Source organism: Arachis ipaensis, chromosome B5 (genome assembly GCF_059453495.1).
Source record: "Arachis ipaensis isolate K30076 ecotype BB chromosome B5, ASM5945349v1, whole genome shotgun sequence".
Lineage (NCBI taxonomy): Eukaryota > Viridiplantae > Streptophyta > Magnoliopsida > Fabales > Fabaceae > Arachis > Arachis ipaensis.
The window spans coordinates 17079810-17089697 of NC_142440.1; positions in this window are offsets into that span (position 1 = coordinate 17079810).

Genomic DNA, 9888 nt, shown 5'->3' on the forward strand with positions numbered 1-9888 from the left:
CCTTTAATTCTTGCATTTTATGATGTTTATTTTTCTTACATACTAGGTGTTTGATAAAATGTTTCCTCTAGTTTTTGAGTAGTTTTCTTTACTCTTGGCCTAGGCTAAGGGAATTGAGTGACCTTGAGTCATTGGGTCTCATTGAATTGATGATTTGAGAACCCTCGATGATCAATTTGATACCCATTGACACTAACCCACTACTAATCTAATTAGTAGATAGGTTGGGACTTATGGGTTGATGTTGATTAAGCCATTTGATATACTTCAAGTATAGAAGTAAACTTAATGAGCTTGGTTCCTCATAATTGTTAATATATGGTTTGTAGACAAGGATGGTGATCTCAATTACCTATGTCTAGCCAAGAGTTCTTTTGCTTTATTTCATTAGTTTTTATCATTTACTTTCTTGTTGTTTACTTTCTTGCAAAAATATAAAATCAAACCCCCTTAAATCTTCATAGCCAATAATTAAACACTTCATTGCAATTCCTTGTGAGACGACCCGAGGTCTAAATACTTCGATTAATTCTTATTTGGGGTTTGTTACTTGTGACAACTCAAATTTTTTATTGGGAGGATTGTTTGTTGGTGTAGAACTATACTTGCAACGAGAATTAATTTTGAGAAATTCTATACCATCACAATAATTCGCTCATCAAAATGACGCCGTTGTCGGGAAATTGCAATGGTGTTATATTATTGGCTATTGTGAATATGTGAATATGTTTGCCTTTTGCTTATTTGTTAGTTTTTGTTAGCTTTAGGACTTTGTTGCTTATTTTTGTTAGCTTTTGCTTTTATTTGTTACTATGAATTTTCACCCCTTTGGCTATGAGTTTGGCTCAAATCATGTTGTAGGGAATGGGAACTATAATGACAATATGCATCAAGGATGGAACAATCAAGGATGGAGGGAACCTCAAGGGATTGATCACCCTTCTTGGCAACAACAACCTCCGGATTCTTATGGGTATAACTCTCATCCCAATGCATATCAATCTAATGGATGTGGTGACCCTTATTGTTATTGTCAACAACCACCACCACATGCCTATGAACCACCCCCTCAACATGATTTTAAACCACCTTACTCACAAGCCCCATACCACCAAACACCTCCATATGGCCCTAATCCTTATCCACCATACCAACCACCTTATGAGCCATATGAACCATACACAGAACCACCACAATTCCAATATAACTACTCCCAAGAACCACCTCCATATACACAATCTCCATACCCTTACTAATATGAGCCACCTTCTAACTACAACGCCTTTTCCTCAAACAATGAACCCTCTCTTCCACCACCTCCTGATGAAGCCCCCGCGCAGGAATTGAGAGATCTTGAATCTCATATCCTAAGGCGACACGAGGAGGATGAAAAAAGTTTGCGGAGTTAAGAGAAAAAATGGCTATCATGGTAGAAGCCGTTAGCAACATGGTCTCCTCCCGACTAAGCCTAAGCAACCAAGGCACTCCCATTGACGAATGTTGAGAAGCAACTAAGGAGCATAGTGAGGGAGTGAGTTTAGAGCTTCAAGGTGAAGAAGAGGAGTTGAAGAAAGAATTGCCACAAGGGGAGGAAGATGAGACAATTGAGCCGGAAGGAGTGGTTGAAGACCTAGGAGATGTTGGAAGTCCATGGGAATGTAGAATTAGAGAGCCCTCTTCCAAGATGCTTGATGTTGATGTTGAGGAGAGTGTACAACCTCTAAAGCATATTATGATTGAAAACTTTGAAGAGGTTGATCAAGAGATGGATTCAATCATTGAGGAGTTCCTATCTACAATTGAATCCTCCCATTGGGCTTGAAATTGAGGTCAAAGAAGAAGATGAACAATCTCTCATGCCCTTGGTGAGCAATGAAGAAGAGATTGAATTGGAAGAGAGCCACCAAGAGGAAGAGGTCGAAGTTGAGGAAAGTTGTAAAGAGGTGGAGATAGTCAAGAAAGTGCACAAGGGAGTAGACCTCGCATTGTCTAAGTGTGGGGAGGTCCCCCTTCCTAAGTCACCATCATCCAACACAACATTCAAGTGGGTAAAATTTCTATCCCTAAGCTTCACTTTCTCACTTGAATATGGTTTGATTGAAAATGATGGTCAACTTAGAGCCCTTTGTGGAGTTAAGAGTAAGAGAGAATTGTGTAGTGGTTGGAAACATCACTCTAGGTTCATGATGGTTGCATGCTCAAAGTTGAATGGCAATGGTTGGTGTAAAATCCAATTGCATGGGTCTAGGGGAATGTTTGGATGCTTAATTGAGAATTCACAAGCCTTGTCACCCAAATTTAACTATGGTAGTCAACGAGAAGATGGGTGTAAGAACAAGGTTTGGGACCCCGGAATCTATTTCAACGTTCAACACTCTTAGGGCCTTGTCATCTACCTAAGCTTACTTGAAGGCCTTGTGCGCCTAGTTTGGGATCCCGATGGACATTGGAGATACAAACAATGGTGGGGATTCAAGGATGAATTCAAGCATAAACCACTCTAGCAAGGACCCCCACCAAATGTCCAACTTAAGAACTTAAACTAAAAGTGCTAGGTGGGAGACATCCCACCATGGTAAACTCTTTTCATTTTTTCTTTTGTAAATATTGGTAGAATAGGTTTGATTTCATATTTTGTTTAGTTTGTTGAGTATATTTGGTAGTATAATATGTTAAATAAGGTTTTAGGGTGTTTTGGTAGCTGTTTGGAGGTTTGGAAGGCTTGGTTTGGTACAAGAACTTAAAAAATTTTTTGAAAAACAGAGCACCAACCCGCGCATGCGCGCACCTGGATTTCTTTTTCGTGTTTGACTGAACAACCATTGGTTCAGACTGGATAAGCCTACATTTAGCGTACTTATTGAGAGGTGGTGTCCTGAGACGCATACCTTCTATATGTCGTTCGGAAAGTACACCATCATGCTGCAGGATGTGACATATTAGCTAGGGTTGCCTGTTGATGGTGAAACCGTTAGTATATATCTCACGGACTTCCCGTAGTTCATGGCTAACGGGAAGCCAATGTGAGAGTGGTTTGAGGAGCTATTTGGTGAGCTGCCGCCGTCGAATAAGGTCAAGCAGATGATAATATACTTCACATGGTTCCGTGAGAAGTTCAAGGTGCTCCCAGCATTGGACAAGAAAAAACTTTAGGGTTTAATGTAGATTGGACAAGAAAAAACTTTAGGACTCTGCATTTTCTCCCTCAACAAGTGTAAATGCAATCGAGATGATGTCCGAGTTTCCATCATGCACAATCGCCAAAAACAAAGTACCACCGTACTTGTCATAATATTGAGTTCTATCGATGCTCACAAGTGGCTTGCCACGTCGAAAAGCCTCAATACACAGAGAAAATGTCTAGAAAAAGGGGTAAAAGTATACTATGAATTCATCAACCTACTCCTTAACTCTAACAGGAGATGTCTTTAAAATGAGAATACTTCCGACCATAGTTGACTACATACCAAGAATCCAATGTGGCAACTCGCCATAGGACTCCTCCCAATCACTATATATCTATACTATTGCCTTCTGATTAGCCAACCAAACCTTCATATATAGTAACCGCAACATCAACCCTGACCAACAGAAAGATGAAAGCACATATCACGTGATAATCAAGCTGACTGTGATCGCTTGATATCGACATAGCCAAACAAGTGTGGGGTTCATTACATCTTCTGACCTCTCAGGTACCCTTTTGTTGCTAGAGTGAGATTCGAATCGACCAATTTCATCCTTTTCCAAATTTCTTGCGTTTTTCGTGGTACTTAAGATGGTCTAACTCTAATATTCTGTACTCAACTCCACGGCGGATGCTATAACTCTTGACACTCAACACAACTTTCTCTTTATTCTGGAATGATTGCCCAATCTAAAATTCTGTACGGACAATTGTATCATGCAACTGTCGGCCACCAAAAGAAGACTGAAAGTCCGACTGTTATCCCATAGCTTCCAAGTTTAGGGTGAAAAAGTGTGGAGGATATTGTTGTTTGCTTGAACTTGAAGGACCATGCTGTGTATGTGGATTGCACCTTGTATTCTTATCACTGTCTCCAACTATGTCGACAAGATCCTCGTCCATATCATCCTCTCACATTGCATTTTCAACTCAATCTAGTTTTCCGTTGTCTACACCATCAAAAACCACGCGAAGATAACCAGCCATCGCAACCGCCAGCTCGCATAAGGAACGATTGTCTCCTACAACACAGGCATCTCCATCCTCGCAGTTTAAATCAACTGCAAAAGTCAGAGATGGAGCCACTAATGCGGCCGGTACAACCACAGGAATAGAACTCGAAGCTCCCCCTAAGGCAATCGATTGAGGATTAGGAGCTGATGCCCCAGAACCTGCAGGTCTTCATCATACCCTACCATAAACGTATCATACTTCACACTAATTGAGACAACTGCAATCGGGATCTTGTAGAATAACTTCTCCACCCATTTAGTTCCACACACGCAAGCTTTTCCAATATACTGGTTTGTAATCCGAAAAACTATTTAATGAATGGATAAAAACACTTAAAGGCGCTTTGTCATCAGTAAATTTTACACCCTTTTTTTTTTTTTTGAATTTTTCCTTTGTAGTGCACAAGCACTAAGATACTATTTTGACTAGACATTGTGTATTTGGCACTCTACTTCATATTCACGTTCATTTGGTATTTATAACGGGGATCTTAGTTTTTCATAATTTGCTATAGGACATCAAAGATTGTTACAATGTATCTCCTCATAATCCGCTACACCTAAATGGATATTAACCCACCTTATTCGAATATAATCAGCTACATCTAACAGAATATTATGTCACCTACTTCATGCATAATCTGCTGTGACCTATCACGGTTTGTGGAGCTTCAGATCTACAGTATATATAATTCTTTTTCTGCTGTCACAGATTATATCTTATGCATATTCATTCATACTCCGTAATGATTTGTAGCTTTTTACGTGAATATTTTTAAAATTCTCTTGGTTATAGTAGATTACATAGAATAAGTTTAAGACAAAAATATAAGCATTTTATGAATGTTGCATTTGTGTAATTAATTTTGATCTTCATTTGTTTTAAACATGTGAATTGTCCAAAATATAAGTACTTATTTTGGTTTTAAATTAGTATATACTTTACTTTATTTTTATTTTTAAAAACCTAATTAAGCAGCATTGATAAACTTTTTATTTGTAAATCTAAAATTAAAATATCTTCAATGTATTTTTTTTTGAGTCGGTCTCTTCTTTTTCTCCCTTTCTAGGTTCATTTAAGAGAAAAAAAAATACTAGAGGACCAATATTTTTAGTATAAAAAATAGAAAATTGCTTAGTGTTAGTTCATCCTTAAAACAAAAATAAAGAAAAAAGGGTTGATTATTTATTTTTAAAATTTTTAATTTTCTTTTATTTCTTAATCGTATGAAACTTAATGTTTATATAGACGCTACTACTTTATAAGCAGATTCACAAAGTAGTATCCTGTATCCCTAATTAGTATCGCACCAAAGAAGCTCGATGTTGAAACTTGAAAGATTGTCTTTGAACAATTCATCGAAAGATTGTCTTATAATGAAAGAATATCTCATGACATATTTTTTTTGTCAAATTAGAAATTAAAATATAAATTATAAGTTATATATAGAGTGAAAATGATAGAGAGAAATAGAGAAAGAGAGAGAGGTAGATAAGAGAATAAAAGAAGAGAGTTTATTAATTTTGAAAAAACATATTTCATTTCAGTTTTAATAAGAGAGTGTCATGTGACACATTTTGGTTGTTAAATTAGTAATATAATATAATTATATTTTAATTTTAATTTTTATATTTTAATTTAATTATAATTAGAGAATATCATGTTGCACGTTTTGATTGTCAAATTTATAATTAGTTATTGATAATGATATATAAGAGAGATAAAGTAGGTGAAAGAATGAGTGAGATAGAAAAAGAGAGAAAAAAAGAAAACTTGTTAATTTTTGAAGAAAAGATTTGATTTTAATTGCAATGAAGAAATGATATGTGATATATTTTGGTTATAAAATTAGTAATATATAATATATATGATTTCTAAACACATCGTTTGCCCATATTATTGAAAATTCTAGAATTTCTCAAATCCAATATATTCATGTTAAAATATTAAGAAAGAGAGCTGAGAGTACAGAAGCGTACTTGAATTCGTGAACATGATTGAAAGAATTTAATTATTTGATTTTTCTCAATCAAAACCTTCTGTATCCATGATAGAGCTGCATTGCAACTCCTTTGATGGTAAAAGAACTATGGAGGCAGCTTTGATGTGTTGGGACTAAAACTCTAAAATCACTATTTATATTTGAGTGTGACACCTATTAAACCCTAAAAATTTAAAAACATATCTCTAGTTTATTCTTATTTAATTCCAAATCAAAAGTAATAATGACTTATTTAATTCAGCATTTATAATAATAAATGAGATCACCGTTATATAAGTCATTTAATGTGAAATAGTTTGATTTGTGATTATAACTAATATATGTATTGCCCATAAATAGATTAAGAAATAATAATTTCTTAACAATCTCCCACTTGAGCTATACGTATATATTTTCCTGAGATAATCACATCTTATAAACTTTATACGCACATCTGAATGGTATTTTCCTGATTATTTTAACAATTTGACATGTCTCATATATCAGTTATGAAATTATCGCAGCTTTTCATCACATTAGTATCGTGACGAAAATAAATGATCACCATACTCAAACACATAGATCAAATTTAAATAAAAACATTTAGAAATTACATGCGAAAATGATCTCATGCTTGCCTATTTTCAACTGGTCTAACTTTAATAAACTTTATGAGATCACAAGTCAAAGTAAAAATAAAACTAAATACTTTATTTCTGCAGAAATATCTATTTTCATAAATTTGTCTAAATTATATGAGCATCCAAATACACACTTTCATTAAAATAATATATCATAAAATGATGATACCTATATGAATAGTATCCACATGAAAGATCTTGAATGTTTCTTATAAACCAAATATGCATGCATTTATGAGATAATTGCTAATATACTCATTAGACATTTAAATACTCTGAAATCTCTTGTTTAATAATAATAATATAAAATATTATATTAGTAACACATTATCACAAAATAATTCAAGTGATTTTTTAAATATATATTCATAATTTATGACATATATTTATAGTCACTTAATTGGACGTATTCAAAAGGTGTTTCATATTCAAGTGCTTTAGTGAAAAGAATAATAAGTATTTGAGAAAAGGACAAAGCGATGCTTGACTTTTTGGTTCAGACATTTAAGTCTCTAACCTCTTCAAAATATGGACATATCGATTCCTGAGTCTAATTTGTCTAATTTTAAAAACTCTCTTATATATATGCATCCATATCAACTAGATCAGTACAACGGGAGTTACGTTTGATTTTTTCGTTAAATCTGACAGACCCAAGTGATCATGAGAAATCGATATGTCCAAATTTTGAAAAGGTCAGTAACTTAAATGTATTTTAAAATCCTTAAGGACGCAGATCAAAAGATTAAGGACTTATTTGTCTTTTTCTCTAAGTATTTTCTTAACACTTTTCTAAAGAACTCTTCTAATGAGCATATAAGTATACCTACAATGGATCAAAATTGTCTTGACATCGAACAAAGTCAGAATTTGAACATCAATTATCTCTAACTTTAATTTCTGACTTCATATGTGTGAACATATAGGTAGCGTTTGTTTTGAGGTACTGAGACAGAGATTAGGAGACTGAGACTCAGTATTATGTTTGTTAGTTCAGAGACTGGTACTAAAATTTCTGTCTCTGTCTCTAAAATTTCAGTATTTCAGTACCTCCAAAAAGTGGAGACCCAAGGGACTAAAATTTTTAGAGATAGAGATTAAAACTTTAATAACATTTTATACCTAAAATACCTTCATTTCAATTAATTCATTCCAATTATACCCTTTGTACAAATTAAATTAGAATTTCATTCTTGTTTTAATTTCTGTCTCCTACTTTGCACCAAACAGAATACTGAGATTTATTTCAATCTCTGTCTCTTAGTCTCTGTCTCTCAGTCTCAGTCTTTCCGTCTCTGTCTCTCCAGCAAACGCTACCATAATGTTTTGCTATAACAAAATTTGTTTGTCTACTATCTAGTAATACATTGTTAATTGACTGAAATATCTGCCAAAGATACCAATAAAGTATACAATAAATATATGCCAAAGGTACCTTATGCACTTTTGAGCTTTATAACTTTCTTGAGGTACCTAATGAGACTATACTTGTCTTTCTTAGAGTTGAGTATACAACCTTATTTATAATTCTATATGATGCTGACATACAAGAATAGTAAGATATACTTACTCCCAGTAAACTGATATAAGTCATCAACCACATTTATCTCAAAAGGTCATATGAGATAATAATTTGATGAAATATATATAAGTTACTAATGACAAAAAGTCTTTTTTCTTTAATTTTAATTTAAAAAAAATCTATTTAAAAATAGACTAACATTGTGAGATATAACTTTAAAGTAAAATATATATATTCATACAAGTTATATATCATATGCATAAAATTTATATAATGTTGGGCCCATCACAAATACCTAGTACAAAATTAATATTTAGTTTTTGGACAGAAATATTAATTTGTAAGCGATATTTTAATACAGTAATCAAATATTGATAATAAATTCTGCCAAACAATAAGTATATCTTTGGACAAACTTATTGTTCACATGGAATCAAATAAGTATCACATATTTATTACCATAAATGTGCATGTAATTTGACCATGTACAGAACTTCCTTTGGGCCGTTCTGTGTAAGACCCGGTCAATTAACGGCTAACTAACCCATAAAATAAGAATTTATTCTAGAAAGTCAAAAAATGTTATTTTTATGGCTAAATGTGATAGAGGAAATTGAGACGAGAATTTCGGTACCAATTTTATAGAAATCGGACCAAGATTGGACCGAACGGGCCAAATCGGTCCAACCGGACCCAAAGTGGGCCCTTGGCCCAACATAACTAAACCCTAAAATCCTCATTTCAGCACTCTCTCTCCTCATTTGAGACAATAAACACGCTGAAATGGAGGCCATGGAGGGAAGAACACTCTCTCAAGTTCTATCTCTCACTTGATCTTCAAACCACCATAACTTTTGATCTAGAGCTTCGATTGCCGCTCCGTTTGCGGCCACGCGTTCACCACGGAGAGCTCTACAAAACCCATACAATTAATCTTGAGGTAAGCCACGTTTTACTGTTCAAAATTCCAGTCCTTGATTTCGAGTTTCATGAGTAAAAATGTTGAGATTTTGGGTTCTTTGATGTTATAGGACCCAACTCTCTTGAAGGAGAAGGTTAATCTTGTCTCTTTGGACCTTGGGTGTGGTAAGATTCTCAACCCTAGTGTAATTTGTTGTTCTATGAGGTTTGGGCATTGAGATGTTGTGTATGGGTATGATGATTGTGGCTTAGGTTGTGTATATGTGAATATTGGAGCTTGATTGGTGATTTTGGAAAGCTTGGAAGAGGGTTTTGTGTGATAAAATCTGTTCTTGGAGGTGTTGATACCTTGAGAGCTTGTGGACAAGTGGTTTGGAAGTGCTCCGGTTGAGCTTGGGAAATTGGCTAAGGTATGGTTTCGGTTTCCCGTATCTAATATGTAATGTGGTAGGAAATACTTAGGCTAGAGGCCCTAAGATAGGCATTGAATTGATGATGTTGTGGAATGGTTGAGATATATGATGTGATCATATGTGTGATTATGAATATTGATGCCTTGATTGTGTGATATGTGAGAAAATGCATGTTGTGATATATGCTTGATGAATGATTGAGGTTGAAT